Below are 9,862 nucleotides of genomic sequence, written 5' to 3' on the forward strand. Positions count from 1 at the left end.
TGACTTTGCAACTAAGCTAGGCCTCCTAACTGCTGAGGACTGCTGCGTGTTCTCTACATCTAAAGCTACAAGAGGCGCCTCGCCACTCCTATGAACTACATGTAACTTCCTTTTTCTAAAACCTAGTAATACTTTTTATATATGTTCCTTGCTGCTAGCACAACAAATCAGCTATGTACTGTCTACAAAACAAAAATGTTCAGGTGTCTTGATAAGCGCAGGTACCTTTGGTTGTGTACAACTGGCATCAATGATAACTCAACACACGCTGGTAATGGCAGGACCATTTGTTCCTTTCTTATTGCAACAATTTTACATATTATAGACCTTTTTGATTTTCTGTGGCTGCATATAATTACCACATAATGTTGCTTTACACATAAATTTTTACACTTGCAAGTACTTTAATCAGTTTGAAACACTGAGTTGCTTCTGCCTCAAGTAAACAAATAAAAGCAAATCTCGGTTAGTAGGCAGCTGTCTGGCAATGTTTGATGCTCAGGAATTCCGCTAAAGTAAGTAGGGTTCTTGTCCCCTTGATCCCATATTTTTTTCTTTTTCTCTTAAATTTGTTTCTTGATGTGTTGCAAATGGAACACAAACAGAGCCAAGGTATGCCGAACATAACACACTGCACCACAGGTGGGTATATGACAGACACTCATTTACAGCCAGGATGTCTCAGCAAATGCAGGCCGTGAGGGACAGTGTCCTGGCACTTAGCCAGTGTGCATGAAATGTCAGGCAGGTCAACAACATTCAACCTCTCTGTGCCCAGATGTGGATAAAGCAGTGGTGTGAGACAGGTAACTGGCTGGCTCCGAGATTTGGGCTTAGGAAAGGTGTCGATGCGTCAGCAAGACAATGTGTTAGTTGATACCTGTATGGAATTTCTGTTTTTAAGCAACAACCAGTTCAAGAATGAGACAAATTTCCCTTGAATTCTCAGAGACTGTTTGCTACTGCTCACAGGTTGCTGGTCTTAGAGCCCGTAGGCCTGCTAATAAAGAGTCACTCTCTGATGATTACAAAGTTTATAGGCTTGCCTTTACGAATCAGATGTAGACTATAACTGGAACTACACCATCTTTTCAGGTGAGTCAATATTTAGCTCAGTGAATGAGGGACCAGTGATGGTTACAGGCCACAGCGAGCACGTTACATCTCACAGTACATGGCCCAATATTGGTGCGATGGCTGCATCACAGTCTCATGCTGGGAATGGATGTCATCAATTGGGGCAGTGATATTTCATCAAATCTATGGTCATCTTGCCGCAGGTCAATATGTCCTAACTGTGAAACGTACTGAGGGGTTGTGTGTGAGGTTCCACTATTCCAATGGAGTTCCAGCAGTAACATTCACCATTTCATGAGTTGAATTGTGCAGTAATGGATTTTGCAACAGGTTGACGTAACCTGATGGACTGGCCTGTTCGAGTGCCTGACTTGAATCCCATTGTGGACCAAAATGAAGTGTCACATGAACTTAGACTGCCTGACACCAGCACAATGCATGTTTGACTAACTGTGGGTCCTAGTGTTGGATACAGATGATGAGACTTACTTCCAGAGGCCGACCACTTCCATGTCGTCGAATGAAGCAGGTAGTTGATGTGAATGGTGCGTGGACCTCGTACTAGCCTCATACCTGATGTGAAATTACCTCGCTGCATATTACTCCACTTTATATTGCAGCATTTGTTGTAACTGTATGTTTCTTAATTTCAGATCTATGTAAAATTGCTGTACTGTAAATTTTATTTATTAAATTAATGTTACTTTACACTTAATACATGTTAATTTGAATAAAGCATAAACAAGTCAATTTGAATCTAAATATAACGGGTGTCCTAATATGAGACAATCAGAGAAAACATTTAATATCAGCTGATATCAGAACAGGTAACCCTGAAATAATAGTAATCTCTTCCTTACTGTCTCTCAAACATTTTTGCATTTGTTTTGCAAAATAAATACAAAAAAGGTCTTTTTCAAGTTAACATTCTTTGAGAGCCCAAGGATAGCATTCCATGCACTTTGCCCAATTCTCTGTTAGTCCTCAGAGAAATGACCACTGTGAAATATGCATTCAGCGTCATCGTCATTGTATTCTTCTTCTTCTTCTTCTTCTTCTTCAGGTTGTGCATCTGAAGTATTATACTTTTAATTTTATATCAGACTCTGAGTGACTGGAAGATAATACCCTGAGATGACAGAAGTCATGGGATAGTGATATCCACATATTCAAAACGTGGTGGTGGTATCATGGAAACAAGGTATAGAAGAGTCATGCATTTGTGGAGCTGTCATTTATACTCTGGGGATTCATGTGAAAAGGTTTGTGATGTGATTTTGGCAGCACATGACAATTAACAGACTTTGAATGGAGATTCTTAGTTGGAGCTAGAAGCATGGGACATTCAATTTCAGAAATCCTTAGCGAATTCAGTATGCCAAGAGTGTACTGAGAACACAACATTCCAGATGTTACCTCTCACCGTGGACAATGCAGTGGCTGATGGCCTTCCCCCCATGAAGTCGTGGACCCAGGTTGTCAACAAGGCACTGTGCAAGCAGGTGGTGGCTCCATAATTGGCTGGGCTGTGTTTATGTGGTATGGACTGTGTCGTCTGGTCCAACTGATCCAGTCATCAACTAGAAGTAGTTATGTTCAGTTATTTGGACACCATTTGCAGCCTTTCATGGACTTCAAGTTCCCAAACAAAGTCATCGTGTCACCAGTCCACAGTTGGATTAAAGAACATTGTGAAAATTTTGAGCAAATGATTTGGTCACCCAGATCACCCAACATGAATCCCATTGAACATTTGTGGGACATACTCGAGAGGTCAGTTTGCGCGCAACGTTGTGTTTCGGCAACACTTTCACTATTATCAACAGCTGTGGAGGGAGCATGGCTCAGAGTTTCTGCAGGGAACTTCCAACGACTTGTTGAGTTCATGCCACATTGAGATGCTGCACTACACTGAGCAAAAGGACGTCCAACAGAATATTAAGAGGTATCCAATGACTTTTCACCTCAGTATATTGCTTGTGTTTTTTCATTTTCTTTTTCAAAAAGAAAATTTTCACTCCTGACACTTCATTTTGCTACAGGGTTTTCCTCTTTGACTTGTTTCAAACGTTTTCTGCATTGAGAAGATGTTAGCTACGCAGCAGATTAAGAATGTGCCAATTTTACTGGAGATGGTGGCTCTTGATGTAGCTTGCTGATGGTGGGAGCTGGTCAGATACAATTTAGACTCACATTTACTCCATTATTTGCATCTTGGGTGTTAAACTCCTGATGTACTCCAAAGTCATTATCTTTAAGTATATGCCTGTTACATGGGAAGACTCCCCATTTTTCAAAGCACTTTTTTAGCATTTTCCATTGTTACTGCTCTCAAGTAGGTTGCTCCAAATAACCTCAATCAAAAATGAGGTTACTATTTGACCTGAATTAGTTGTCCACTAAGTTTCTGTTTCTTGGTGATAATTTGTTTTAAACAGTCCCATGTATTACGCACAAGAGGTTACATTTTATGTGCAGAACTTGGTGGTAAACAGATAATGTGGACACAGTTTTATCTTCCTTTGTCTATCACACAAAACTTATATGATGACCGCCAAGTATTAGCACAACAGAATCATCATCAGATGGCTTCATGAAGTTTACAAAATCATTTAGTGAAATTATGTGTCTGAATCCAGCTTCTAGGTTAACTAGCTTAAGTTATCCTGATATGGGATAGCATCTCCTAATTTGTGATACTGTCACGTACACTATGTGATTGAAAGTATCCGGACAACAGGCTGAAAATGACTTACAGGTTCGTACTGTCCTCCATTGGTAATGCTGGAATTCAATATGGTTTTTGCCCACTCTGAGCCTTAATGACAGCTTCCACTCTCACAGGCATATGTTCAATCATGTGCTGGAAGGTTTCTTGGGAAATGGCAGCCTATTCTTGATGGAGTGTTACACTGAGGAGAGGTATTGATGTCAGTTGGTGAGGCCTGGCACAAAGTCGGCGTTCCAAAACATCCCACAGATGTTCTGTAGGATTCAGGTCAGTACTCTGTGCAGACCAGTCCATTACAGGGATGTTTTTGTTGTGTGACCACTCCACCACAGGCCGTACTTTATGAACAAGTCCTCGATCATGTTGAAAGATGCAATCGCCATCCCCGAATTGCTCTTAGACAATGGGAAGCAAGAAGGTGCTTAAAACATCAATGTAGGCCTGTGCTGTGATAGTGCCATGCAAAAGAACAAGATGTGCAAGCCGCTTCCATGAGAAACATGACCACACCAGTGCCTCTGAATTTTACTCCTGGCACTACATATGCTGGCAGATGATGTTCACTGGGCATTCGCCATACCCACATCCTATCATCGGTTGCCACATTGTGTTCCATGATTCGTCACTCCACACAATGTTTTTCCATTGTTCAATTGTCCAATGTTTACGCTCCTTACACGAGGCGAGGTGTTGTTAGGCATTTACCGGTGTGATGTGTGGTTTATGAGCAGCCACTCAACCATTAAATCCAAGTTTTCCCACCTTCCGCCTAACTATCGTAGTACTTGCAGTGGATCCTGATGCAGTTTGGAATTCCTGTGGGATGGTCTGGATAGACGTCTGCCTATTACACATTACGACCCTTGTCAACTGTTGGCAATCTCTGTCAGTCAACAGATGAGGTTGGCCTGTACGCTTTTGTGCTGTATGTGTCCCTTCATGTTTCCACTTCACTATCACATTGGAAACAGTGGACCTGAGGATATTTAGGAGTGTGGAAATCTCGTGTACAGACATATGACACAAGTGACACCCAATCACTTGACCACGTTCGAAGTCTGTGAGTTCCACGGAGCACCGAGCACCGCATTCTGCTCTCTCACAATGTCTAATGGCTACTGAGATTGCTGATATGAAGTACCTGGCAGTAGGTGGCAGCACAATGCACTTAATATGAAAAACATATGGTTTTGGGGTTGTCCGGATACTTTTGATCGCATAGTGTATTAGGATAACCATTGTATGGCATATTAAGAATAAGCCGTCTTGTGCTAGAAACATAGCCTCATAGTGATGCTAGTCAGTATGAAGGACAATTCATTACAAGAAATGAAAGAGTACTTTGCGAAGAACATGATGATATGAATATTGCTGCAACAGACACTCAACCTACGATATTAACGGCCACAAGCACATGCCTTCAAAGAAGCTTGAAATTTGACACTTATAAAATCAAGGATCCTGACAATGTCCATGAAGGTCTTATTGTAACTACTTTCTGCCTCAGGCACTGTGAGAACTAAGTTCTGATACTTCCGACAGAGCTGAGCACTCACCATAGTCAGAAACTGACTGTCTCCCATTAGCAAACTGTCTCAGGCACTTTTCTTCTACATTCAATAACATTTGCATTATTTATAGTATCAGTTGGGTAAATTAAAAACAATGCCAAATCACAATGTAAATAGTCATTTTCTCAAATTAATTTCTAATTACAGGAAGGCAAAGCATATTGAATTCCATCGCCTTGGATGTGTAGTGTTGTACATGCAGACTGCTGAAACTATTGAGCTATATTTTCCTTGAAAATTAGGGAGAAAGGAACTGTAATTTCCATTGGGAAACCACATTCTACGCTTCTGCTGTTAATTGGAAGTTTGTGCACTTTTGTAAGTGCTTCTCTCTTTCGGCTCATTATACATGTACAACTGGATTTTAATGAACTGTCTGAATTTAAATGTCTCATTCAGGCCCATTACACTGAATAGCTGAACTTATTTTTCCCAGCTTAATTATAATTGTGTTCTGAGACAAAAATAAATGGCTCTCACTGTTTAATAGTTATTACCTCTTACTTAATTTCATTTTAACAATTTTATCTGCTGCATCTATTTCCCCATTTTGTCTGCTACATTTTTGAATAATTTTATGCTTACAGACAAAACTTTCTCTTCTGCTGTTTAATTTGTACCTGATTGTTTCTGAAATTGAGAGTGATAGTGATTCTTAATGTTCCTGAATGAAAAGGCAAAAGGATTGCTGTTGTGCTAGACACTTAACATTTGAGTGGATAATAAGATAAAAGTATATCATTACCAGTTTAATCAGTGCCATAGAAATGAATAATTGTTTGATTAGTTACTCTCTCCTACATTTGAACTGGTGAGTTTGAAAAGGGGTCATGTTTCAGCAGACACAAAAAACTATTTTACTACATGATGGGTTTAAGCGTGGTGTCGTGGAGTTATTATGTAGCAGTTGGCTATTACAACATACTTTAGTCATCGACTGTGGTCAGTAAATGAGTCTGAATGTGCCAGAGATGACCCCTTTTCAAGCATGATATTGATGAGGTAGCCAGTGTTCTGTTTATAGCGGAAGGATTATGTTACGTAAGTTTATATTATTCCTATTTGTTATAGCAATAAAAGAGCGTGTTATGAGCTGGCAGGTTTATTCATAATGTACCCAAAATGGAATCTAAACCAAAATACAGCAGAGCAGACACTGGGGGTATGCTTCTTCTTTGTCATGTCCATCCTTCACTGGCCTCCGGCAGATATTGCTATAAAATAGTTTCTGTGTGTCAGGTACGTATTGTAGAATTTTCTTTACACCATCTAGTTTCTTCTTTTTATTGGAACAGGTCCACTACATGCTTGTTTATATGGACATGGACCCTTCTCAGTATCCTTCTAACAAGCACTCATGTTGATGGGATATGATCCCGATATACCAAATGATGCATACGGATATAAAGATCAGTTGTCTCCAGTAAATGTAATTGGGAAGAAGAATGAAAGAAAGAAAGAGAGAGAGAGAGAGAGAGAGAGAGAGAGAGAGAGAGAGAGAGAGAGAGAGAGGAGGAGGAGGAGGAGGAGAAGAAGAAGAAGAAAAGTGGACATGGCCCCTTTTCCTACTCGTAGATTCATTTGGAATATGAGCTTCATGAAAGACAAAATTTTTCCAGAAATCTGATCTAAAATCGATTACTACTCAAAATAATAATATTGTCTTCTTATTATAAAACGAATGTTCTTAACTAGGATGAATTTTGTTTCAAATTGTGTCATACGGTTTTTGTTAGCTCCTTAAAGGCTATGAATTTCAGTCTGGCATCTGCCTTTCCTATGATTAGTTTTATGTGGCTAATCCCCTTTAAATTTCCCTGTATGCATACTTGTAGGTATTTTATGGCAGTAAGTGCTTCTAGTGATTGTTCTACAGTTGTGTAATCATACAGTAATTGGTCTTTCTGTGTATGTATACACAGTATGTTACATTTGTTTACGTTAGGGTCAATTGACACTCCCTGCATTGACCCTCTGCAGATTTTCCTTCAGTTCACTACAATTTTCTACCATTGTGACTTCTCTGTATACAACACCATTATCTACAAAAAGCCTTAAAGAACTTCTGATGTTGTCTTCTATGTCATTTATGTATATTGTGAAAAGTAATGAATATGCACAAAGTCACTTTTACGTCTGAAAACTTCTCTCCATGAAGAATAACATGCTGTGTTTTGTTTATTAGAAATTCTTCAATCCAGTCACACAGTTGGTCCGATATTGGAATATTTTATTCATTAGGCAGCAGTGGAGAACTGTATCTACAGAAGTCAAGGAACACAGCATCTATCTTGTTGCCAATATCTACTGCCCTCCATGTATGAGGTTTAATTGGTATTAATTTTCAACACTATGTCTCACTGTAATATGTTGCCACTATTTTAACCCTACATTAATGAGGCAAAAGTGCTGCCACAGTTTGTGACGTGGCTGTTTACACCAAGAATGCCCGATGTGGGATTATACATTTATCATGCGAACAGTTGTGTTTTGTCAACAGTACATAAATGTGATTAATTTACTGTAAATTATCAATATGTGTTTATAATGATCCCATACAATAGGTACATTTCTCAAAATATCTGTGAAGAAAATAATGACATTTGATAAAACAACATTTAGTTTTTTTAATTCACTTCTTATACTTGATGTACATGTATGGCTAAGTTCTGATGGTGTATAATATCCCAGATCTGTTAGGCTTCTGAGAATGACAGACTAATCTAAGAAACCAGTAAAATGAAAAATGAAAAAAAAAATGATGTACAACTGACAACTGAATTTTATTCTCATATAGCAACTTGCTCACTCTGCTGTGACATCTTTCCATTCTTATCCCATATCCTTTTTTTTTTTGTGAAACCTCCAGTGTGCCCTCAGAGGGTCGAATACGCCCAACATGGATGGCTGTCATTTGACTTGGAAGCTGTAGTTTCACAATTCCTGATGAGGTCATCTTGACCACTTGGTACGGACCTTGGTAATAGCAGAAAAGTTTGTAGTTTTTCATTCAGGGTGCAAGAGCTTGACAAACACCACCCACTGTACAACAATATATTTAGCTAACTTAGTATTTTGTTGCTCCATCCACAGCCTTCATATTCACTTTTAGCACTTGGCACCATATTGCCCATAGGATCTTTGTGAAATATGTACTGATTCCCCATTTCCACCACTTTCAGTTTTGCAGTCTCAAATGGTGAGGGCATCATCTGACCACACTATTTCATACAGTGATGGACCCATACTCCCGTGAATCCTTAAATCACATGCTGCAATACGTAAGGTAATAGCGTATCCCAGTCATTATGATGACTGTTGGCATGGTAGCTTAGCATCTTCCTTATTGTCAGGCAAACTCTTTCTATTCTTCCATTTGCTTGAAGGTGCAACATGCTAGTTCTTAACGTATGAATTCTTAACTAACAGCAAAGTTGGCTCATCACTTCTGATGTGAAGTTAGTGCAATGTCTGTGGAGTACCAAAATTTGATAACCAATTACTAACCATGGCTTTGCATCACTCTGTCAACTTGTTGATTTAGAGTAGCTGTCATTTCTATTTAGCTCAAAAAGTGATCTGTTGTAATTAATTCATAACTATTTCCTTCTAGTGTCTGCCCAAAAGAACTTAAGATGTTCAAACCAGTCATCTCAAATCGTCAACTGGCTTCCGATAATCTCTGCAATGGAATACACTGATGACTTAATTCAGCTCATTGCATGCATGGTATACAATTCTTTATATAGTGTTCTATGCCCTGATTATATGTCTGCCACCAATATTGTTTGGCTACACATCATTCAGTTTTTATGACCCTTCCATGCGGTGCTAAAACATGGTTTTTCACTTGTTTTAATACTTCATCTCACAATGTAACTGGTATAACAACATGAGGTCCAACATTTGTATGCTTACTTAACATATTGTTGTGCAAATAGATTACAGTCTTTGTCAGCTGATTGCACCTTCTGCTATTCTGTGGTGGTGGGACTGGCTAATAACACATTAACCTTCTGAATCAGCCCATTTGAATTTCCATTTGTCTAGTGTGGTTGATGATGTACCTCAAAGTCAGCATGTTAGCCTGTGTGATGGATCTTTAAAACCCAACAGCTGCTTAAAGTCTACATGATTAGTTATGACTTTAAATTTCCTTCCATATAAACTCAACATCTCTTTCTCTGTTGTAGAGTAGTTCTTTCCTGCTTGATTCAGCTGATGTGAGGTGTAGGCAACTGGATGTTGTGTCCTGTCCAATTTGTGACTCAGTACTCAAAAGAGCACATGATTACCTGTGTCGCATAACACAAATTCCTTTTCATAATTTTGAAGACTGACTGACTGTGTGTCTTCAATGAAACTCTACTCCTTTCTTTAATAGATGAGAGAATGACTGTGCTTTCTCTGCAAATTTTGGTTCAAAGTTTCAATAACAATTTGCCAGGCCTAAGAAAGACTACAACGCCTCCTCCATAGGTGA

Source organism: Schistocerca piceifrons, chromosome X (assembly GCF_021461385.2).
Source record: "Schistocerca piceifrons isolate TAMUIC-IGC-003096 chromosome X, iqSchPice1.1, whole genome shotgun sequence".
In the NCBI taxonomy this organism is placed as follows: domain Eukaryota; kingdom Metazoa; phylum Arthropoda; class Insecta; order Orthoptera; family Acrididae; genus Schistocerca; species Schistocerca piceifrons.